General features: G+C 45.5%; 1 protein-coding gene across 1 annotated transcript in view; it reads right to left on the minus strand.

The window, feature by feature from the left end:
* ERMP1 (endoplasmic reticulum metallopeptidase 1) overlaps positions 1 to 26,140 on the minus strand; it is a 572,215-nt gene that overhangs the window by 544,998 nt on the left and 1,077 nt on the right. The window lies entirely within an intron of this gene.

A 26,140-nucleotide genomic window follows, 5' to 3' on the forward strand; every position in this document is an offset into this window, starting at 1 on the left:
TAAGCAAGGAGCACTGCTAGCTTGGTTTATCAGACAAGAGCATGCTCCTCATCCTATAGCCTCTATTCGGCTTGCTCGTCTCTATCAACTTGCACCCAACACAACAGTATTTGCGAAGCACGAAATACACACAGTATGCTTCAACAACTACTGCCGATATCCCCCAAAGCAGTGCCAAGAACTAGAGGCACCTATAACCTCATCCGAAATCAAAGATGCGAAATGCTAACTTGCCAAGGCAAAAACCAGACTCCCGCTGGAACTTTACCAAGCATATGCTGACTTCCTAGTCCCAAAACTGGATAAACTGTACAGTCAGCAGCAACTAAAGTAACCCGACTGCCCACCCTTAGGGAGGCCCTTTTGGTCTCGATCCCCAAGCTTGGCAAAGACACTACTGATCCCTCGTTTTACAGACCATTAGCAATCTTACTCTCGGATTACAAAATTATGAGCTGGATTCTCGCAGATCTCATGCTACCATCGATTTCTCACTTCTGCAAACTAATTTGGTGCAATGGTTGCCACAGAGCGGCATTAGCTAAACTTTAATGCCACACTGATGGAGGCAGCCTGGGAATAACAAACTTTGAGCACTACTACCTTGCATAGCAGCTACAATGGGTTTGCCGCTGGTGTCACTCATCTCAACAATAAGGACACAGCGCCAGCGGCATAGTAAGTGGAAATAGTATTGCACCACTTATGTCAGTTTGCGCATTCTGTCCCTCCTTGCTACGGCTTAATAGGAGTGCTACACATGTTTTCATAGACGTTTACATATCACTGCACAGACCCCCTTCCTATGCACGACCATCCCACTTCAGAGCAAATTAAACCCTGAAACTGTCTAAACCGCAGCCAACCTGAAGCAGTGGCACTGTGCAGGATTAGTGACTGTGGTTGGCGTGTTTCACTATGAACATCTTTTGTCCTTTCATTAGCTTATGGACCAATCCAACATCCACAGAGGCGAATTCTTAACCTACAACACTTTGACTCGCAATCTTCAATCTAAATGGAATACTGTACTTGATGAACAGCCAACACATGTGGTCATACAAAAGTGTTCATACTATGGGCTCTGGCCGACGTCTCCGCTAGGTGACCAAGGTGCTTGGTGCTCACATAGATCACCTTGGAATGGCTCCAAGTCAAATGAAAAAAAGAGTTGGGGAGGGCTTTAAATGACACAGAATGAGAGAACACTGGCGTACCCAGCAACAGTTTCCAGAAACACAACATTCAAACGTATACAGTTCTTTGTAATGCACAGAGCCCATCTTGCTGCTGGGAAAATACATATTTTTTTCCCCTTGAATAAATGCCCACTGCCGAATTCAGACATGTTGGACATGCTATGGTCATGTCCCTCTTAATCAAATTTCTGACTGAAGGAGGAGGAGCTACGCGGGCATCCAAGATGGTCGCGTGAGCAGAGAGCTCCCGAGACCCGCGCCGTCCTCCTTTATCTATCCTTCACCTATCCTGGTCATTTTGACGGGCTTTTGCAGCACTATCATCGCTGATGCTACTGATCCTTTTCCGGTCGAAATCGGACCGTGGGGACCATTTTTCTTCAACTTGGGTCTTTCTGGCCTGCCCGCTGGCGCGACCGGGGACTCGGCTGCCCACTGTGGCCGACATGTAATTGAACAACAACGGCTGCCTGGCATCTGGCCCGCCGGAGGTGTATTGCTTTCACTTTCGGTTTCCTTCCCTTTGTTCCTGTCTCCTCCTACTCTGCCTCGCCTGCTGCCCTCTCGATCTGAACGATCCTCCGTTGGACTGGCAAGGAGGCCGCTACACCTCTGCTTCATTGGCGCATCGGAGTTTCGAGACTTTTCTACCTGTTCATCACCTCCTTTGGCTAGCCGCCCAACTCTGGAGGCGAGATGGCGACGAAAGTGGAGGCCGAAAGATGCCGGAAAGCTGCGACCCGGGGGGGATCGATCCAAACGAACATGATCGAACGCTATACCCAGCCGAGAGGCTCCCCCGGGACCGTATGCATGGGTGCTGAAGGACTTCAAACGGACACATTGTCCACGTCGGAAGTGTCGCTCCAAGACCTAATGGCTGCCATCACTGGACTTAAGGCCGACATGGGCCAACAGTTTGAGGCCGTGGTGACCAAAATTGACACGGTGGTGGTGGATGTGACTCTGATCCGAGCCGACCTGGCCAAAACGAATGAGCGGGTGAAGGCACTGGATCTTAAAACGTCGAGCCTGGTGACCGACATGGCTGAGGCGCAGTCCGAAATTGGCAATCTGCGTGCATCGCACGACTTTCTGCTCAAGCGGATGGAGGACTATGATAACAGGGCCAGGCGGAACAACATACGCCTGGTCGGAGTTCCGGAAGGCGATGGTTCGGTAGCGACCGATCTGCTGGTCGAGGAACTGATAGTCGCCCACCTGGCCCCGGCAGGGCTTAGTAAGTTCTTTGCCGTTGAGCGCGCCTATCGTTTCCCCGGAGGTCAAGCGAAGCTGGGGAATCCGCCGAGGCCTATCATTGCCAAGCTTTTTCACTACCGAGACAGGGATGCTATCCTCCAGGCCGCCCGTAAGCATGGTCCCCTGAAGTATGACAATAACTCCGTCTCCATATATCCCGACTTCACTCCTCAAGTGCAGCGGCAAAGATCTGGTTTCCTCGGGGTGAAGCGTCGCCTAAGGGACCGGGGACTGAAATACGCCATGCTGTTTCCGGCCCGGCTCCGGATTGAATATCGGGAACGTGCCTATTTCTTTGATCAACCTGAACGTGCTGCCGACTGGTTGGACTCGTTGCCGGCAGATGACTTTGGGAGCGGAGGCCCTGGTGGCGCGGAGGGTGGTGCAGAGGCCCAGGAGTAACAGATGCCCTGGAGGTTCCGATTGAGACTATGCAACGTACTGTACATATTGACTTATTCTCTGATGACTCTGCCCGTGGCGGTGCGGTAACGGGTGATTTCTCCCTTCCTCCTCGGGGGGTTCTTCGTGTAGAAGTATGGGGCGACAGGCACACTGCAGTTGGGGGTGGCTTTTTAGTCAGCAGGGGTGCAGGGAGGGGGGTGTTGTAACGGGTTTGGGTTCTGGGGTCGGTGTTTGGGGACTGGTTTGTGTTTCGTTTCATTTGTTCTGTTCTCTGTTTCATGGTATTTCATATCTTGCAATGATTGTTTATAGTGGGTCCTGCTGGGGGGTAGGTGTGGAATGTTTCTGCCATAATGGGGGGGGGTGAACTGCGGATTCTTTCCTGGAACGTGAATGGTCTGGGGGATAGAATTAAGCGGGGCATTGTACTGCAATTTTTGAGGCGCCACGCCCCTGATGTTGTGTTCCTTCAAGAGACCCACTTGATTGGTAACGCTTGCAAGGCATTAGATCGCCGGGGTTATCGACTGGTTGCACATGCGGGTTTCACTTCGGGTTCCCGGGGTGTGGGTATTATGGTACAGTCTTCCCTTGCTCTTGCTATTGATGATGTTATCCTTGATGAGCGTGGGCGGTATGCTGCTGTTTCGGGGAGGTGGGAGGGTAAACAGGTCGTGTTTGTTGTTGTCTATATCCCCCCGGGACTGCAGGCTACCACTTATGCTGATTTAGGTAGGACTCTTCTTGGGCTGCCAGACGGCCTGTTGGTCCTGGGTGGGGACTTCAATTCTGTCATGTCCGGCGACTGCGACCGACTACCCCCTAGAGTATTACCACAGTCCCAGATGTGGCTCAGTGAAATGGCTGACACTTTTGGCTTAGTAGATGTCTGGCGCTCACTACATCCCACGCTCCAACAATACACTTTTCATTCTGGCGCGCACGGCAGCCTCTCCCGTATTGACTATTTTTTTATGTTAGCCTCCACTTTGTCCACTGTTCGTGAGATTCGGCACCTTCCCCGGGGTATCTCGGACCACTCCCCCCTGTTGATCACGATTTCTGTGGGTGGTCGGCATGGTAACAGAGTCCCCCCGATCCCCCCCTGGCATTTTAAAAACCCCGGCTCCGCTCGGACTTGATTAAAGCAATAGATTGCTATTTTTCTGAGAACCTGGGCTCTGTCACTTCCCCCACTGTTCTCTGGGAGGCCTTCAAGACGGTTATTCGGGGTTCCGCCCTGTCACTCATTGCTACTGAGCGTAGGGTAAAGAGGGAGGCTGTTGTGGCTCTTGAAACTGAAATCACTGCGCTTGAAAGTGAGTTGGGTGGGAATGACACGCCTGCACTGTTGCATGAATTGGAACTGAAACAAGCAGACTATAAGGCCTGTGTCACGGATGCTGCTAAATTGATGCGGTCTACTCAACTTGGTCGACTGTACGATGTGGGTGACAAGGCTAGCAAGCTTCTTGCATGGCTGGATAGGACTGAGCGTGCGAGTCGTGTTGTTCCCTCCATTGTTCGTGATTCTGGTGTTACTGTCTCGGATCCGGGTGAGGTTGTTGAGTGTTTTGTTGACCACTTTCGTATGGTTTATACGCCTGTTAGTGATCGAGATGAGGCCGACTCCAGATTCCTCCTGCGTGACATTGCTCTGCCTACCGTGTCTGATGAGGACTGCCTCGCTTTGGAGGCCCCCTTTACCGTCGACGAGATTGCCCTCGCAATCCGTTCCCTTCGCTCGGGTAAGGCAATGGGCCCTAACGGACTCCCCATTGAACTCTACAAACTTTGCCCTGACAAGATGGCCGCTCATCTGCGTCACATGTTTCTTGAGGCGGTTGAGACCGGATGCCTCCCCCTTGAGCAGCGCCTTGCTACCATTGTGGTCATTTATAAGGATGGCAAACCGCGTGACCGCTGTGCCTCGTACCGCCCCATCTCCCTCCTTAATGAGGAACCCAAAATCCTTGCTAAGGTGCTGGCCAATCGGATGCTTGCTGTTATCTGCGACTTGATCCATCCGGATCAATCCGGGTTCATTCCTCACAGGAACACTGCTCTTAATTTACGTAGGCTCCACAGTGTCCTCGCGAGAGCTTCTACTCTCGCCGAGCCAGCAGTGATCGCCTCCCTTGACGCCACGATGGCATTTGATACCATTGAATGGCCTTATCTATGGGCAGTCCTCGCCAAATTTGGCTTTGGCCCCACCTTCATCGCATGGGTCAAGCTTCTCTATGAACAGCCGCTAGCTCAGGTCGCTGTGAACGGGAGGTGCTCAGACCCATTTCCTTTGGGCCGTGGCACACGTCAAGGATGTCCCCTTTCTCCGCTTTTGTTCGCTTTGGCACTCGAACCTCTAGCCGCGTGGCTCCGGTGGGAACCCTCGATCAAAGGGATCCGATGGTCCCCTGGCCTCGAGGATCGCGTTTCCTTGTATGCGGACGACATCCTCCTTTACCTTACTTCCCCTCAGAAGTCACTCAATGTCCTCTTCGACGTCCTTACGTCCTTCGGTAAGAACTCGGGGCTGGTCATTAACTGGACCAAGTCCTGTGTCTACGCCATAGCTGGTATTCTACCGCCTCTCCCCCGTAGATTTCCCATCCTGGTAGCGACTGACGGTTTTAAGTATCTGGGGGTCCATGTATCCATGATCTCTTCGGTCCGCTATGAGCGGAACTTGTATGCTCCGCTCCGCAGGCTGAAGCAGGATGTTCGGCGATGGCGCGAACTGCCCTTATCCCCATTGGGCCGGGCGGCGCTCTTTAAGATGATGTCGCTTCCCCGCTTCCTCTATGCCCTGCAAAATTTCTTCGACCCCGTTCCAGCCCGCTATTTCCATGAAGTCGAAAGTTTACAGCGGCAACTTATCTGGGATGGCCGTGCCCGAATTGCCTTATCTAAGCTCACACTCTCCTGGTACGATGGGGGTATTGCGCTACCGGATATTAGACGGTACTATTGGGCCTCGCACCTGAGCGCCATCAACCATGCGACATACTCTCCGGAGCCAGCCCCCGCCTTTGCTTTGGATAAGCTGTTGTTGCCCGGCGGCAACTTTAATAGGGCGCTATACTCTAAAGCCCCCTTTCGACTCCTTACGGGCCCAACGAAATGTGCAGTGCGGGCATGGCGAGATGCTACGGTGGCCACGGGCTGGGGTGGTAGACTGACACGTATGACGCCACTATACGACTCGGAGCGACTGGGCAACCTGTGGAAGACGAAGGGGTTTGAGAAATGGGACATGATTGGGATTAGTACTGTGGGGGACCTTTGGACACGTGGCGCGGTTAAGTCCTTTGAATCACTAAAGCTGGAGTACCGGCTCGACGATAAGGAGTACTTCCGTTATATGCAGGTCAGACATGCCTTGTCTTCTGTCTTCCCCTCCGGTACTGATGTTCCGCAGTCCTCCCCTTTGGAGGATCGAGTTCTAGATGGCCATGTCCCAGACAGTACCATCTCCTTAATTTATAGAAAGCTCATCCATAACAGAGCTGACCAGCTCGAGAAGCTCCGGGCTTCCTGGACTGCTGACGGACTTGAATTGGACGACGAGGACTGGCAGTCCGCCGTGTCCTCCCCTAAGGAGGTGGCTATTCCGGCACGACTTCGCTTTGTCCAATTGAAAATCCTCCATCGCGTGCATCTTACTGGAGTGCGTCTGGTGCGAATGGGTCTGATTGCTGACGGACGCTGCAGGCGTGGGTGTGGGATGGATGGTACGTTTCTTCATGTTCTGTGGGAATGTCCAGTGATTGTAGCGTATTGGTCGAGGGTGCATGAAGTTATGAGTCGTGTCACGGGGGTCCCCTTGCTTCCTGAGGCGCGTCGTTGTCTGTTGAATGTGTGGGAACCGTCTGACTGCACTGCTGCCCAGACGCTTTGGGTCACCCTGGGCAATATGATCGCTAAGAGGGATATCGCACAGCTCTGGGGCTCCCCTAGACCGCCAGTGCTCAGTGCCTGGAAAGAAAACATGGACTGGTCCATGTTTCGAGAGAAGACGGTATATGAGGCCCGGGGGCGCCCTGGGAAGTGGTCCAGAGTTTGGACTCCCTGGAACACTTATCGTGGAGACATCTGTTCTCCTCCACTTGACTACGAAGTCCCTCTCCCCTCCTCTCCGTGATTTCCGTTCCTCTCCTCCACTCACCAAATGCTCCGCTCTCTTATGCGCGCCACCCCCCCCCTACACTCGCTTTTTCTCCTACATCCATTCCCCTCCTCCCACCTCCAGCAACCCTTGCCACCATGATACCATGTGTTTGTTTGTTTGTGTTCAGTTCAACAAAAACAAAAAATTAAACCTCTCTTATCCTGATTTGTATAATACTACGCTCTTGCCGATAATGTTGATGTGATAGATTGCTCCAGCAACGTTCTGCCTGATATAACATTTTTTGCTCAACAAGTTCTTGTCATAGCGGCCGGCCCTGTGGGGTTGTAGGCAGACGCTGTGTATCGTGCACTTGTAAATAAAGGTTTTCAAAAAAAAAAAAAAAAAAAAAAAATTCTGACTGAAAGTCACCTCTGGCCTAGAACAGATAACAGGACATACCACTTAGCATACCTGGGAAGTTTGCGCTCTAGGCTTGTTCAAACGCACCACAAAGAATAAGATTTTTAGACCTGGCCTTATTGCTAGCAGAGCTCCCTATTAAGCGACCTTAGAAGGCCAGCGTGCCCCTCCACTCCCGGGTCACCAAATGGTACCAATCTGTGGTGACTTGGGCAGAGTCTGAGAGTAAAGCACTCGGGCAGGAGGAAGCCCAGGTCCTTGAAAAACACTTCCTAGCACAGAGGTGGGATGAACTGCTGGCTGGCTTTCAGCCGGAACCCAAAAATAACACACTGACAAGCCTCTTTGGAGTGGTGGTCTAATACCGCTCCTGATGCAGACTGCCTCGTCTTTGGACTTCCTCTGTTCATGACCACAGATCACGAATCCCCCTGCAGAAACTCCAGTACGGTAAAAACAATAGCCTATGGCTCTAATGTGGCTTCCTATTCTTTTTCATAACCATTACCTCGTATTATTCACAGCTGGTTTGCAAGCCTGGTGAGTCTCACCCCCTACACATTCCACAGTTTGCATTTTTAGGCCCTCAAAGACCTCTCGAATTTATGTTGGTTCTTTGTTATTCCTCTGCTTCTCCCTGGCATGAATCTTGATATCACAGCCTGATGTTATGTCGGTTGGTAATACCAATTGTTAAGTATCATCCAAGATTAACTGACTTGCATGAACACTAACGTACCTACCTACTAACAACCATAGTCTCGAAGACTGCAGAAATGTAATGCTTTGAAAACGTACATGAAATACAATAGAAGGGCAAACAAGGACTGGGAAGTGCGTTCTCAGTCAGGACTATTTATACAAGTGTTACTGAGATCATTGGTCCAAGATGTGATATACTTCTGAAAGCCTATATTGTTAATCTATGTTGAACTTTTTTGGCTTTGCAAGCTTCCATATTTATTCAGCAGGTTTTATTTTGAATTGTGTTTGATAACTACTTCTAAATTTTACAGTAAAGGTTTGCCATAATCTTCACCTCTGTATCTTTATTAGAATCTAAACCTCAAGTCACGACAGTAGGGGAGATATCACATTCTTTTCATTCTGGTAACTGCCCACCAGAGGCAGCTATTTTCACTTTTTTATTTTAGAAAGTCTAACAGGCCCAACTGCAACATGGCTGCAACTGAGCATAGGTCGGCCTTTTCGAGTACGAGACGATACCCAGCCACAGGCTATTTCCGAGCACGTGGTGGCTCCAGGGAGTACCAATGTAAAGCCCAAACCATTGGTCCTCAAAATACATTTCAATGTTCGCATACTGATGGGTATTGTTCTCAGGGAGATTTCCGGTGAGTGTAATGGGTTCAAACATGGAACACAGGGCCCAGAAACTCGAGAGTGGATTTAGGCCTATCTTAACGCTCATCCTCTGAAAAAGCATTAAGTGCTATAATGTCATTACTTAGGTGCTAGCCTACCTTATTTTGCCATTTATTTTCTTAAACATACTCTGGTATGCATGGGATTTTAAATAAAAGAACTTCATCTCCACAGTTTCAACTTTAATGTTAAATAGAAGGCGGTCAGTGTTCTTAGGTGTCCTGATAATACATGAAAGGAGCCCCACCACACTTAAAATGCCACCTTCACTTGGGTTGCTACACCCTTATAGGTATAAGTATCTGAAGCTCAGGTGTTGGGAAAAGATGCTAAGCACCAAAATGCCTCCAGGTTATGTTGCAAATAAGGATCCATGTGGGTGGAGCCAATACCCAAAAGACAGCATGTCAGTAAAAAGAAAGATAATTTGAAACATAGTAACAACCATGATACTAAAATAAGGAGACATGTGAAGAAATAATTGTAAGTCTGGCTCTGGCAGAGTTCTTTTGCTTGGAGTTTTGGCTGACACTGATGCTGCAAGAGAAGAGACACCACAATAAAGCTAAGAAGAAAACAGCTTAACTGCCAAACTAACATACCTAGTTGTAAGATTTAAGGATCACCCATATACTACTTTAGTACAGTGTGGGAAACTGCTTTATACAAGTATGTGCAAAGGCACCAGACCTGGTTTTGGAAAGCATAAGGAACGTGTGCCAATTTGCACAAACAACATTTGTCCAAAGCCCACCCATAGAGCGAGATCTGAAAAAATATTTTAAAATGTTGAAGTTTACTTGTACATTTGACATTGATGTGACGATAGATTACTCACTATCAGATGCCAGAAACCGGTGTGACAGTAGATTTTGACATGCAGCAGGATGATACGAGGGTGGAATTTTCTGCATCGCGTACGGCTGTGCCACAAAACAGGTCTGTTACTGGCCTGTAAAAAGCCACTTAATTGGAGGTAAGGACCTAACAGTGACATAGAAGCAGTTCTGAGCAATAATCCCAACCATCCATAGCAATGGTGAGGTGGCAAATGGGAGCAGGCTGGGTAACATGTGCGTCAGGAAACAAAGTATTAAGAACAGCAACTTGATTTGATGAAAATATTTCAAGTGTGATAAGTATTTCAACAGGTCAGTGTATTTCACCTGAAGGCTGATTAGGTCAGATAGCCTTCAGCAGGGTGGCCACAGACAGAAAGGGATCAAAGCTCAGAAGAAAGTCTTCCTTCTTTGCATGTCACCTCGGGAAAAAACAACTTCTGACTGAGCACCTACAATTGGGCTCCTAATATCCTTTCTCCTTCTCAGTCGGACTATCAGGCCAGCCCAGCCAATCCAAGAAGGAGAAGAAAAGCTCCAACGAATGTACCTGGTGCGTTAGCATAATGTCACACACATCACACGACCTAGGGAAACAAATGGTGATCTTTTATCGGTCTCGTTTACCTTTCTGTAACAGCTCACTGTGACATAAAGGCCCACCCTCATGCTAACCAGACCAAAATTAGGAAGCAGCAAACTTGGAAGCCTACTCTGATGGCATGCGGACTAATCTTCCCTCAGGGGACTCAATGAAGCTGGGATGTGGAGGACGGGCATGAGTAATTACAATGTGGCTCCCTGGTCCGGTCCTAGCAATCCTTGAGTAAACAACGGATGGTGAGAACGTACTCACATCAAACAACTACATTAAATTCAAAGACATTAAATACCATGAGGCTTTTTTATTTGCAGTTGTCAGCACAGGCTTGTCGACGCTCTTCAGGTGGATCCACCCTGCACAGATACCTAGGCCCACACGATTATCCTGATGGGCCTGTCTGCACACCCAGCCCAAGAGGGAACTATGACACTCCCCTATCAATATTGGTTAACACGTGGCTCTTGCTCAATAATATGGGAGTAGTGTTCCACCATGTACACGATGACTGGGCAAGTCGGCATGCTCACAATTGAGGGGCGCGAGGAACTGAATTCGGGTCTTGGGAAGAAAAGAAGCCTGAGGACTTAAGAGTATCAGGGGTGAATCCAGAGGGGCTAGGACGGACAAGGAACATGGCAGTACACATGGTCCCTTGCCCCAATGAATGGTCAACCATTAGCCCCTTCTCATCACCCTCAAGAGATAATAATCCTCAGTTTGAACCAAGCAGTAGTGACAGATTATATTCAGTACAATACATTACTTTAGGTCTTAGGTTTCAATCATGTTTCTACACATTTTATGCTTCAACAGCAATAATGAACACAATTGGTCTCAATCAACATCACAAAGAAGATATGAAGCACCAACCCTCCTAAACGACCTCCAGGTGTGGCATTGCTACCTTCTATATCAAAGAACCTCACACCAACATTAATGTAGTTGCAAATTATATATAAACATTCATCTGCCTATGCAGAAAATGGGAACCCCCATGACTCTTACCTCTAACAATTTAAAGGGCTCCGTGTCTCCTACGGCATGTTAACCTGTGATAATTCCTAGCCAGAAACCAAAAAACGGAGCCCAGATTCCTAGAAATCATTATCTTTATCAGTTGCCAGTTTTACATGCTCAAGTGTCCAAAGCCTTCTGAAAACACACACTGAAGTACAGGAACATCCACCTTCTCCTAAAGTGTGAGAGCATAGTTTTGTCTTTAGCACTATATAATGGATGAACAGCCTATGTAAGGGAACACGGTCTATCACAGATAGACAACATCTACCACAAGAGGACCATTTAACTAGGTGTAAACCCTCTAACACTTCATACCAGTAAGTTTTCAGACATAGGCAGGATTACAGGACATGAATAAGCACTCTATTCTCACAGCCTTTACAAAAGTAATATCAAAAGTTGTTCAATCAGGCAGACTATATAGTACCACCTGTATAGCACTTTACAGAGCATTTCTTTGCCAGGAGAAGACTCAGCAAAATTATTACGAGACTGCAGAATTTGCTTTCAAAGTTAGACATTAAGGTGATTTCCAGCTCCCTCTCTCGCGTTCTTTAAAAAATTACCTCTCTTGAATCACTGTTTCGTTACTATCTTCTAAATGAAGTAAAACTGCACAATTTTGAGTGATGTACATCTTCACAAGTGCCTCTAACAATGCCAATTATCTGGTCATCGCCTTCCCTAACGTGGAGTTGCCTGACCCTATGTCTTATCTGCAGGTCTCAAAATCCTTCTCTTCGCGGAGACCAAACTCACCCTTAATCTAGTGGAATGATTTAACAGGATACTTCTGAAAGACATTGCATATTGTGATGGAGACACTTCATTCAAGCATGAAAAGCCTGGCTGTCCGTTCGTCAAAGAAGTCCGTCCAGTCAAGCAGTATGGTGAAGTTTGAGGGATAGGAGGTCAGACTCCATTTAATGTCAACGGCTTTCTAAAGTTTCAACATGGCTCTAGTAAGTGGAGAGAATCAGAACAGTGGTCTCTGCAAGTCACAGATAACCATGCTACTTTACTCATAGCTCTGCCAGAAACTGTGTGGCCGATAGTACCATTCTCTGTGCATCTTGAAATGGGACCACTCCAGCAAGCATCACAAGTGAGATGCTTGATAATATTGGGAGAAGCGGAGATTACCTACACCTGGGCTCTGCCAAAAGAAGGCAGAGCCCCAGCATCTGCAGTGCCAGGAAGAGTACTTGGGTGGCATAGAGGACAAATGGACTGAGCCTGGCAGTCTCAGTTTGGTTCACTGATGGGAGTTCAAGAATGTTGAGAGTGCCTAGACAATGTTCCACTGTCAGGGTGGGCAAATGTCCACTTTATGAACGTCATCCAAAATACATTACAATCTTCTTTCTTAGAGTTACCCTTCTTTTCAAATCAATCTGTGGTAACTTTTAGGTGGTATCAGTGTTCTCCTGTGAACATTAAGTTACTGGGAATGCTACAATATTCAGATTTACGAAACATCCTTTGAACCACAGAAAAGGTGGTTTGGGTACTGCACCTTGACAAACTGGAGCTTGGTCTCCTTGCAAATCTTATAACCACAAGTGATGAGGCATCTGCGGAGATTCTCAATTGTCATTTCTCCATTTTTCCTTTGCATCGAAACCACAGAGCTGACTCGATATGCTAGCAGGCGTTCCGGATTGTGTACTCCAAAATGAGATAGAGACTTGTTAAATTTGACCTGCTTGGCTGGTCTATGAACAGGACCTCTGCAGTTAAGTCAAGAGGGTTGATGGATAAACCATTCATGCATGCCTAATCAATATCGAAAGCAGGGTGCACTTCAATTCCAGGTGCAGTTCATCTTCTGCAGTCATGCGGTTCTAACGCAACTAGTAAAGTTGAGGAGCTACCAACAGTGACATGTTAGAAACGAATAGTGTTTCTGGAAATCTTGTTTGCGCTGTGCATGCCAGATGCATTCACCAACCGCTCTGGTACAATTTACTGTTTACATTCAGACAATTTGTTTTGTAGAATCTACATGTTTCATGCCCTCTAGCATCTGTAAGATTGTGCCATTTCTTCAGGACCTATAAACCCTACTATGTACTAACTGAGAGGCAGTTCATATCTGAATGTAGAAATAAATAGCCATACACTCTCCAAGTTACACCAACCGTAGCGGTGTCCCTTGGGAGAAGGATCCGAAGCGAGCAGAAGAAAAACGCAGAACACTCCGGATTCTGGGAACGTTCAATGGTGTCGCGTTCGACTTAGCCGTCGGTATACTTGAAGAGCGACCGACCTACCCTCTGAGCTATCCACTCTAGATAGCTCGGAGGGTAGATCAGTCGCTTATTTATCGCTACATACAGAAATTAACCGCCCCTCAGTGAGTACACTGACCCTGAAGAAACGTCACGATCTTACAGACGCTAGAGGGCATGAAACATGTAGACTCACATCCTTACTTAATACATGCTTGATAAGATTATTATATCCTTATGTCGCAAATATCAACGGTTTTTAATCATGACATGGAACCAGCTAATCAAAGTTGGTTCCGCGGATTCTCAGTTATTTTTAGCTCAAATCCTCCCCACACTCTACTCACTGTTGTATATACACCACACATACCACACACACCCGCTCCATCGTCAACCAAGATCACAGGTAAAAGATCTCCGGTAAAGACCTCCTGCGGGGCCTGTTGGGCATTGCAGCACCTGCCCAACAAGGAGCTGCAATGCAATAAAGCTTAACATCCCACTCGCTCCTTAGAGGAGCATTCCCCACGTGTGCCCCCTCGATCAGGACCACACACCCTTTCCCTCTATAGGAACAGCATACCTAGTCTTCACAATTTATACATAAGGGCGCGTGTGCTGGACCTTTTTTCCCCCGGTCCCCTCTTGTTTTTTGTACATTCTAAACATTAAGACAGACATTAACTTCTAAATACAAAACCAATCATGTTCAACGGTCAGTGCAAACAGCTTAGAGTTTTCAACTAATTGTAGACATCGTAGGCAGATACTTCAAGAGGTAGTGCAAATTGGCGCTAGGCTGCTTAGGTTGTAAGTACAATCTAAACATTATTAAATAAACCAAAGAAAAACTCCTAAAAACACTACCAGAAATACTCTACAGTACAATATACTTAAGTGCTTAGTGTTCATCAATTCATATTAAGGGCCTCATTATGAGTTTGGCGATGCGGATGCAGGACTGCCCCGCTTCCGCACTGTCAAACCCATGTACAAACTAACTGCCAAATCAGGGGTTTTCTCCAGTCTGGTGGGCGGTTCTTTGGTGTTCCCAGGGAGGTGCCTATGAAATAGGCACCACAAACGTCAGTCAGTACATGGGCAGCATGGACTGCTGCAGTCCATGCTGTGCAGGTACTGGTATGCACGCACACAGGGGGGTACATGTTGTGTATCCATTTTTATAAACTTTATTTCAATTTTTAAAATAAAAATCACAAAAGTTGAACCAGCATTCACAGAGATGAGAATAAAAATAAAAATTTAAACACGTCAACATACATCCAAGTAATATAGTCTAAAATAAGAGAAACACCCGGGAAATTCATTACAATAACAAAATAGGTTAAAAATAAATACTAAAATACACCTGGCAGTAGTGCCGTCTGGGAAAACGCCCTTCTTTATTTCAGTTTGCCGACAATCTTTTGTACAACAAAGTGCGAGATAGATCGTATAAGACTACAATAAATTGGCATAGACATTTACCTAGACTTCCTTCCTTTCCAACGAATCACCCACGCCCAGCCCAAGAACTTAGCAACAGCGATCACTATAGGCCCTTCCACAGATTTTTTTAGGATCCTAAATGCCAAGCTGCTGGACCTGGTCCCCAATTTTAAACATATGGGTTTCAGCCATCGGGACCTGGGTTTACGGTATGCTGGGCAGGCAAAGAAGATATGTGCCAGTGATTCATTCATGAAAAATGAAAAACGGGGGTTGGAAGGTCTAAGGGAAGTTTAAAGACCTGCCCAGGTTTTTATCCCCTACTATACAATATCTAAAAACACAAAACCTGGGGGTCTGGCAAGGAACAAACATGTGTCTGAAACCATACACAGTATTAAGTCAACAGAGTACTAGTGAAGTAACTGAATGGTCTATTTTATAGAGTATAGTAAACCAACGCATGTAACCAGCAGCAACAGTAGGTGAGATCCAACATCCAGGGATGGATTACCATCAAAATCTTGTTGGTGATCTAGTTTTCTCATCTGGTCATCCACAGGGCTGGGCTGGGCTGGTGTGTCTCTAGATCAGTGAGACTACAACCAAGACCGCCTGTCAGGACTGGGGTCAAGCCCACAATCGCTAGCTGACCATGCGTGGGATCACCAAATGGAACAAAGTGCAGTGCAAAGAGTGAAAGTGTAGGGAAGAAGTGAAGTTAAAAAGGAATAGAGAGCTCACAGTTAAGAAACTTTAATGGCTGTGAAGCCTCTTTCAATTTAAAAACCAGAACAGCGCAAAACAAGCAGTATAAACAAATGACTGCTTAGGGGCGGACATGTTTCTGCCAAATAGGGGATATACTCCCTTGGCTTTCCTCAGGGCCTCTGTTCTTAAAGGTGAGGTAATTTCCCCTGTCAAGAAGGGTGAGTAAGGAACTTTAAGCTCCTTTTTCTAAACTGATTTATATTGTTATATATCCAGCGCATTTATACCACTTTGCACTTCTGTTTTAGGTGATTGACACACCAGCTAACATGGAGGAATAGGAACATATATCCTTTAAATATGTCACTGTATTTGATATCTGTATTGTTTTGAGTGTGTTTTTGCACTTGCAGTAGCAAAAGGTTTTAAGTTTTTCAGTTACTTCACTAGTACTCTGTTGACTTAATACTGTGTATGGTTTCAGACACATGTTTGTTCCTTGCCAGACCCCCAGGTTTTGTGTATTTAGTGATTCATTCATATCAGAACAAAAGGGGCAATTACTAATATTTGCGGCGCTCCATTTGTTAGTAAAAACGTTAGTAGGGAGCGATCCCACCCTAAACTGATGATACAGTTTCCTATCTTTGGGGATAGTAATTAAATCCCAATAGCTCTCATATTTTGCATCATGTTTGGTATCAAGGAAAGCTTTAGACAAGGAGGGGCTCGTAGTAGATGCAAACCGCCTCATAATTATCATGTTCCAATAGGCTCCCTTAAGCTCCGCTTTTGTTGGAAATGAGCTTTCAACAGGGGAGGTCCATAAACGGGTATCCCCATCTCGCAAAGGGTATTTTTAACACACCTTAACCACGAAATTTTCCTAGACACATCAGTTTCTCTAACTTCTAATAGAGCCAGAGTGTAGTGTGAAAGCTCGGGTGTCATCCAAAGCCTCCTCCAGTAAGCAACTGGCCTGTAATGTACATCCCTAATCGAATAGCATCCCAGATCTAGGTATAGGGGTAATAGCGGGGTGGACTGGGGAGGCCAATTATGGACCTCAGGAATTTGTTTTGTGCTCCCACCAGAGGATCCAAATTAGCGTAACCCCACAGCTCAGCCCCGTATAAGATTGAGGCGCCAACTTTGGTGTTATAAATTTCAAGGACTGGTGCAATTGGTTTAGTACGCGATATCCTCTGCTCCTTCAGCAAACCACCCAAAAGTTGTGCATGCTTGACAGTGAGCATATCTATTTGGGGTTTCCAGCTGAGTTTTTTGTCAATTGTTACCCCCAGATAAGAAAAATCTCCGTTTGTTCTAGGGTTCCACCCTTCGTTTTGACACTACCCACGATATTCTTGTGATTGTGTAGGACCATAAATTTTGTTTTGTCCACATTGACAATTAGATTGTGGTCGAACCTCATAAGGGCACGTTGGAGGCCCTCTCTCGTCTTAGAAAGAATGAGGGTGTCATCTGCAAATATAAGTAAAGGGATTTTAGACCCAACTAGGAAAATTCTCGAAATATTGCACTATCCCATTAATGTAAATTGAGAAGAGGGTGGGGGCTAAAACACACCCCTGTCTCACCCCCTTTTCAACTAAAAGCTTTTCAGTGGTGCTTCCCCGCGCATCCCATCTCACCTGCACATAGTTATTAGTTATCAGTATGCAACTTAATCAAGAAACCCAAAATATCCAGTGGCATACCTATCTTTAAAAAAGTGTGCCACATCTTGGTACTGGGAACGAGGTCAAATGCCGACTTAAGGTCGACAAAAGCTGCGTAGATGGTGCCACCCCAAGTACTACAGTACGGCAATAGATTAGGATAAACGTAAGCACCTGATCTACAGTGCTAGTGCATGACCGAAAACCCGCCTGGAGATGGGAGAGAATTTCACGTTCCTCCATCCAAGCCTGTATTCTACTTAGTACCAACCTTGCTGATACCTTTTAGATGCAATCGATAAGGCTTATGGGCCTGTAATTCCCTGGTTTGGAGCAATCACCTTTTTTGTAGATGGGGAGTATTACTGCTCCTGCTCAAGTGCCGGGCATAGATGCTCCACTAGCGATAGCATTCGCAAGAAGCTGTATGTATGATGCCCAGGTATCTATATCGTGGAGGAATAAATCAGCTGGTATGCAATCAAGCCCAGGCGCCCTGCCTCTTGGAACTAGGAGTAGAGCATTTTCCACTTCTTTCTTAGTAAAATATAGAGTGGAGTTGATGGGTGGCATAACAAACAGATTGTTTGCTTCTCCAGCACATGCAAACTGAGCTTCAAAATGAGAGGCTCATTGGTCTGGCTCCACGTGATTCGTGGGTGCCTTGCTAGGGGGCCCCCTACCCCACCTCACCAAGTGCCAGAAGGCAGGCATGTCTCTCCCTGAACATGCTTTTAGCAGTTCCACCCAATGCTCTTCATCCCAGCCCCTTTTGGCACGAGCTTGGGCTGCCTTGTATGCAGTCCTAGCCTTTCTTATGTTATCCCTATCTTTGGACCGGATTGCCACAACTAAACTCCTGTTGGCCTTGCGACAGGAGGTGTCATACCAGGCGGCGGCTTTAATTCCCGAGTGAGTAATGGTTTTTATTGTTTTGGTAATAAAAAAGCTTTTGAGCTTAATAATAGATCCTCATGGACCTGCACGACTTTAAAATTGAGGTCTTCCTGTGTTGCACATGTTTGAAGATACCTAAGGCGTTGACTACCAGCCTATTCATTAGTTTCATGTGCTCTTTCTTTTTGATCAGATTTGCCCGTTTGACACTTCTAGTATCATTAGTCAATTGGGCCTCAACATAATCAGTACATTGTGCCAACCTAGCTCCACAAAGTGTATATTGGGAACGTAAGGAAAGTAACAACGGGTTGTGGTCGCTTTCGGGTCTTTCACAGACCACCATATCTATTAAATTTGACCAGAACTCCTTGCTGAGTAGAAAGAAGTCTATTTGACTGGTACGCTACCCAGTTCTAAAGGTGGGCATACCATGTTTGTCAGAATTCGATCTCCCATTGACTGCCCTAACCCCTTGTTCTAGGCAGAAGACTTAACTGGAGTGCTGCGCTCAACCATCTTTTTATTACAGGAAAATCAAGGGGAGGAATCAACCACTGTGCATCCTCCTCAACACTAAAATGTATGTCATGAAATTCCAGGGGTTCAAATGTGCAATTAAAAATCGCCTGCAATGATTACATTTTTGTCACCTCTATGTTCTGATAAAAAAAAGTGTCTAAGACTGCTACTGTAGGAGAGGTTTTCCCACCTTGCAAACCCCTTGAATAGACATTCATAAGTAACAAGTCTACGTCATATGCCCGCTGAAGCCTAATTATAAGAATGTCCCTGCAGTCAATGTGAATCTCCTCCCCCTTAAGTTGCTTACATTGTCTTACCCAAGTAGTCAGTCCCCCTTTTGGTCTACCACGGTGCCCCTGTTCTGCCGCTTTAGAAAAGTTTAGATAACCATGACTGAATACTTGGTCCACAGCCCTGGTCTCTTGAAAAAACAAGATATCTATCTCCTTTATAAATATGGACCAATCAACAGAGGCTGTTTTGTGTGGAATCCCCGCGATATTCCATGAAACTAGTTTGGGTCCTATATTGTCACTGAGATTGGTACTGAGGCCTGGCTGAAGGCATAGGCCACATCTCACCACTAGAGAATTAACCCCTTTGCTCGGGTAGTTAGTTGTGGGTGTTGGACTAAAATCCCTCCCCGTACTCGTCCTATGACTGCCCGGACACTCAACAATATTTGGCCCATATGGTGTGGATAAAGGTAAATTCTCTTTATTGGCGGTGCCCAAGACCAAATCACCCTCCCCAACTCAATTACTGGAAGCACGATCTTGTTCGAGACCGATGGACTCCTTAGTCAGTCAATGTCCTCCAAGTTAGAAAATAGCTCAAATCTGTTGAGAATTGGTACTTCATAATCATAGGAACCTTGTGCATGGACTGCATCCCTGAGACCAACCCTTCCAGTTGTTTGGAACCTGTTGTTTCAATAGAAAACACCCAATAGCAGAATAATGATGTTATTCCTCCTCAGGTGCCTGGCCCCTTGTCCATCCCTGTCTAGGATGGTTTTGATTATCGCTGGGGACCCAAAATTCAACACCACACAGTCACCTCTAGAAGATTTTGATGATTTCCCTACCCATGGAACTCTACGTATCATTTTAAATTCTTGATTACCCAGCCCAGTTCAATGGAGAGCCTTGTTCCTGAGTGAGGACCAATGTTCCTCATTTCCAGATGGTAGGACTGGGATGTTCAAGAGTATATGGTATATGGCGTGGCTTCGGGTGGTAAGTTAAGGGAGTCACTGGGGGTCGCTAAGCCACCCTGTGACATCCCTGGATCATGGCCCCCAGCATGTTCCCGCCTAGGGCCAGCCTTGGTTGTGGTTGGAGTTAAACTACAAGAATTTACAGAGGGACATGGCGTTAGAGTATTGGCGCAGCGACCAACCTCAAGAATGGGCAGTCTTGATGTATGAGCCGCTACCGAACTCTGTTCAGTTAAATCGCCAGGGTTACCATTACTCAATGTAGACTTTGGGGGGGGGGGGGTTGCTCAATTTTGGTCAGTCTTAAATCAATGCCAGACAATGTAGTAAAAAGGGGATCAAGCATAACTGAGTTTCTCTCCAAATTTGGATATAATACGATCTTCAAAATCATTGCACACCTGTGGAGCATTTGCCTGATCCCTACCACCGGGTGTTTTCAGAGTACCCAGAGCTGGAACGGCATGGAGGCCACCCTCTTGTTTTTGCTACTTTACTGGCCTGGTACGTGGTTTGTGGTAATGCACACGCTTTCCTTTTTTCTGTTTGCATTTGTGCCCCCCATCCTTAGTCTGCACAGATCTTTGTTGCCGTGTAAGGATCTTAGCAGGGGGAGAGGGTGCAGGAGGGGATATACTAACTACATTAGATGTATTGTTTGTTTGAAGTTCTGGGGACAAAGAAACAAATGGCGGCATGCAATCTGTTGGTAACTCTGGGATTAACAGTGAACCAAGTAATAGGGCTTCGGAGGAGGCTCGACGAGGGTCCAGGGAGAGAGTCTCCTTTGGGTGAGCTCAATTTCGTGTATTAACACAGACTCAGCCCTCATTAATAATGCATCCAAAGTACCTACTACCCCTGGGCCGCCTGCCCCCTTACGTGTGCCCTTGCTCATAGCAGCGTAATAGCACTAAACCACAAAATAAGAATAAATATAAGTGTGACACTGCAAATAATAACCAAAGTCAAAGGCAACTGACCATGTCCTAAACGGTTCGAAGAATCTGATGGAAGAGAGGTGGCCCAGCCCTGCCTTCTCCTGGCTCTGACGGACGGGCACGGACGGGCACGGACGGGCCCGCCCTTGGCCCGGGCTTTGCCCGCGCACGTCCTGCGGGAGCCCTAGAACAATTTTAAAGCGCCTTCTGGCGCTCAGCTGTGACGCTGCTGAAAGGCGCGACAAGGAGTCGCTGGGAATTGAAGTCCCTGGCACCCTCAACGGATCCAAATGTTCACGGAGGGTTTGTGGCAGCAGGGTCAGCGTTGCAGTCCCCAAGGACTGTTGCAGGCAAGCAGGGGAGGACCAGCAAGAACGACCAGCAGATTAGGTAAGGGACCCCACATGGCGTTAGATTTTGTTTCCTCACTGCCATTAAAAGTGTGGCGGTTAGGAAACTCGTGATATGCTTGGCAGAAAGCATATTGCGGCCCCAATACTGCTGCGCCACTGCCATGGATCAAAGCGGTGGTCCCAGGGCGGCTCAACCGCCACAGTCATAATGAGGCGCTCGAAAGACCACTACCACTGCACCCCTACGAGTCAGACTCAAATAAAGCCCTAGGCATTGTAGCCGATACCTACACCTAAAGCTAAACAAGCCTGGTAAATCTTACCTTCATAGGGACAAAACCAACGGACTACTACATATTAATAGTATCAATAATAAGCAGGGCTTAATTTGAGCAGGTGCTTTCAGGTGCTCAGCACCGGCACTTCTTTCACAGTGCAGGGCTATGATTTCTGGTCCTGCAGGTGGTGGTCTCAATATTAATTGCCCAATTTAAAATAAAAGAACCACATACCTTGCATGGTGACGGCTGATATGTTCTCACAGGCAATGAACATATGGTGAACACTCCTAACATCCGCTATCAGCATACACATCGGGCCCTTTATTTGGAGTCCACCATACAGATACTATAGTAAGTAGTACCTTTTTATATTTTGGACCCTTTATGTGATACTGAAGTAAGTGGTGTACTCATCAATTGATTCGTTCCATAAGATATGTTATGCTCGCTTCCAAAGGAACTTGAATAAATAGACAAATGTTTGGACCTACATACATATTCCAAATCAGAGCATTGATATAATAAAAAATATTGAATGATTGAGTCACTATAAATACATGGAAAGTTGACTCATTACATGAGAGATGGATACACCAAACATAAAAATATGCGTTAAGAGATTTTTGTATATTATGTTGGTTATATGTGATGTGTTGCTTGGGCTCTAATTTGTACATTAGTGCTTACTGTATGTGAAGAAAATCAATTGTATACACGTCAAAATTTGAATATATTTGGTCATTTTAACCTTTTATGTTTTAGTAATGTCAAGCTGATCTAGGTTTTTATGTATATAATAAATGTTTTATGTAACCACATTATAACAGTTCTGTCATATGTCTTGTTTAGTTCTAGTGCAATAGACTGTTTCCTGATTAAGGCAGCAATGCCGAAACACGCGTAGTCTACATCTACCGCATTGCCCCCATCAACTTCACGTCTATCATTTAACGACAATGTAATTGTATACTGAATAGAATGGATTTATTTATTGGATTTTGTCTCACGTCATTTATATAAATTGGCTTCAAATTAATTTTTTGGTTAGGTAAATACCAAAAAAAAAAAAAGGAAAAAAAACTATAATCTAAAAATATCAATACAATCTAATAATAAAATGAACAAGATTTTCTTAGACATACGTGTGTTATTTTTGGTTCATTTATGATGTTTCAGTTGAGATTATTGCGTGGTTGCACACTATAATTACACCTAGAACTGCTTTTGTCAATTCTTTGACCTAACTAGCTATAGACCTTCACTTAAAATGTTTTCATAGGCAGGCATACATCTGTTCAGGCAGGCATGATTGTGTATCATCCCTTTAGTGATGGTGTCGTCACGCCTGTTATGAATCCAAGAAGTCATCATTAACGAACAGCTTGCATTCTATTCCCGGAGTCTGCTACACCCTGCCACTGCCGGAGCCTAAGCCTCCCATTGGATAATTGTAGAGGGGGCTGCAGCCCTGCATAGCTACTATCCTCAACGTGCTTGATGTGGCTGTGGCCCACCACAACTTTTGTGCGCTATGGAGTCACCTGCAGTTTCTGTGCGCTGCCTCCAAGCATACTAATTGCTGAGTGTGCTTGAGCCCAGTAGGTGCAACAGCCATCCTCACATCTCACAAGCATTACAGCATTGCGGCAGGGGATAGTGCTTGTGCTGTGGCAGGCAGGGTCACAACAAGCTGAGCAGTGAATGCCTATGCCGTCGTCATAACTGGACCAAACTAATTACAGGTAGCATGAGCAGTGACATGGCCTGCTGTGCTCAAGCAGCCTCCTGACCTGCAACAAACCCAGTCAGACCGCACTGATTAATATGTTTAAAAAAAGCTTTTTCATTTGGTGTACATTTTGTTTTCGCACTCATCTGTCAGTGTAGGTAAAGAAGTAAAATGCATGTCTTAGGGGACAGACAGCAGAGCATGGTTACAGGATAGAGACTGAGCCAATGCGGGTGTTGAAAGTTGGGCACACCGGTGGTGGAAGTGGGCTGCAGCCTTTTTGGCAGCATTTTCAGTCACAGCATTTCATTTTTAACAAATTAGGCACTGATAATAACAGCATATAAATGGTAAACTTCCTATTCTTAATTTCTAGGAATCAACAGATAATGTATTTCCATAAATTAAAACTGGCCATTTAGGGTACTGATTTAAACATACTGTCCCCCAGGGTCAGAACGTAAGTCCGTAATTTAAAATAATTGACCTGCCAATAAACAATGCTTAACAGCCTGGCTGGCGGCAGGTTCTCACACATGCTTTTAAAAACAGAGGTTTTAACAGGAGTACGTTGTGCTTGTAGTAGGTGGGGAAAAACACCAACAATATGCAATAAGGATCCTTTTGTGTAACCACAAAGTCTACAACTGGTTGGTGACCATTGTTGCAATCACCTAGGGATACCGCCCTTAGTTGAACACCTGCAAAATCAACTTGAGAAATGTGTCCCTCACGTGAAGCAGAAAGTGTGACCGCAGGTAAGGCTGGACCTTGAATTTTTCAGAGGAATGTTTTTTGACTGCTAAAGTAACTTTGTACGCTATAAAAGAAAGCACCTTTGTTGCTTGATTTAAGAGGTTCTTTCAAGAAGCTTTGTTTATTTCTAAAAACCCGGATAGATAGTAGTCGAAAGTATAGAAGTAGGCTGATATACAAGTTCACCTGACATTTGTATAATCAAGAGTTGCTAAGTGCTTGCCAACAGAGATTTGCTACAGAACCAGGCTCAGATAAAAACAAGGCATGAAGGCCTTTTTAAAAGGCAGCATGTCTCGCTAGGATTTGAATTAGTAGACCAAACTCGAAACGAATTTCCGCATAGCCAATGTTTTTCAGTATCTTGAAGACAGATTTGAAAGCCTTAATTTTTAGCTGGTACAATAATTTAGCATCCAGCCCACAACAAATGACAACCATAGTCTAGCGCTGGAACCGATTTTGCAGCCATGATTTTCACTTAATGATCATAGTTAGGACACATTAAGTTATCTAGAAATATCTTAAAAAGCAAAGATTGAGGAAGCGTGTTTAGCCCCTAAGAGGTTAACGTGTCCTTTGAACGAGACTATCATCGAAGAAAATGCCAAAATATGTGTAGCTCCTGACTGGCTCAATGGCCATCCCCATTACTTGCCAGACACTGAGTCTAAGTGTTCAGACAATTAATTTAGGTCTCTTCTCCTGTTACCTGGACGACTAGTTTTGAGTGATTCACACAATTAGCAGATATTACCATTATGAACCACTCCGGAAGACTGGTTTGTAGACCAAGCTGCAGCTTCTGTATTTGTAGAACTCAACAAACTTGCCCCATTATCTCCCACTTGGAGGGCACTGAACATTCTTTATCGTATCATGTTAATAACACCAGCATGAGGTCCTTCGAATGGCTAACTCGGTGACAGGAACCTACAGCTATTTCTATTGTCTGTCCTGATGAAAACCCCCAACTGAGGGGGGTTGAAGAAATCTTAGACTGGAAGAAAGTAATCGTTCTTTTTTGTGATAGCAATACTATTAAATCATACCTTGTATTTTTTTCATTTTTATACAATTGATTGATGAATAAATAAAGTAACACAAGCAGTCACAGTGATGATTCAATCTGCATTTGGCACATATTTTGGTACCTTAATTGCAAACATTTGGCTTTTTGAGCAACTCGTTTAATGAATTGAATAAAAAAAAGGTACGCATACCCAAAAAAGGAGTTTATATTACTACTGTTGATGAAGTTTAGATCTGATGCACTTGGCGACATTTAATTGACTGCTTATCACTATTAGAAGCAAAAAACCCTGGGATGCAGTTGTATTTTTAGAGTACACTGTGTACTAGCACTAGGGTAATGAGTATACTAATATTGAGAATTCACTGTTAAAGAAAGCACTGGCAAAGCCAATCGGTCCGGTATTGTCTGCCCATCGTTTGGCTTTGTCAATGCTCGTTTTGCCTTGCCATCATTCTATTAAAAAAAAAAAAAAAAAAAAAAAACTGACAACAATAATACTTTTACGATCTGAAAAAAAAGTACACATTCGCCAAAAAAATCCATGGCACTAAAAAAAACAAAGTTCTTTTTGTGTATGTGCTCTTGAGAAATAGAAAAATGCCATCACTGAGTGAAGTTTGAATGGCAGAAGTGGGCTCACTCACTGCCCCTTGCTGTGGGAGGAAGGGAAAAAAATTGAACATAATAGACAAAGTGCTGAAGAAGGATGACCGAAACCCTCTAAAAGTATAAAACATAACATTTTGCTAAAATCAAATTGGGAATGGTGGTAAATTGCGGTACTCTCCGCGTTTCTACAAGTTATTTTTTACGACACACAACTTTAGGAAGCTGGAGGTCTGACGCGAATGGGAAATCACAGTCGACTCCGAGAACACTGGTGGGCCAAGTCCACCTTGGCAGTAATAGCAGTTGGGAATCCTGCCATGGGACAAGTATGGGTCTCTGGAGACTGAATGGTCATTAATGAGGTCAACTGTGGGGTTTCAACACTAATGCACGAAAGGGGCACTAACAAAACAGAAATCAGTATTAATGGAGTCCATTTCAGACACCAGTACACAGAATGAGGATCCTTGCATC

The sequence above is a fragment of the Lissotriton vulgaris genome, chromosome 3_1 (genome assembly GCF_964263255.1).
Source record: "Lissotriton vulgaris chromosome 3_1, aLisVul1.2, whole genome shotgun sequence".
In the NCBI taxonomy this organism is placed as follows: domain Eukaryota; kingdom Metazoa; phylum Chordata; class Amphibia; order Caudata; family Salamandridae; genus Lissotriton; species Lissotriton vulgaris.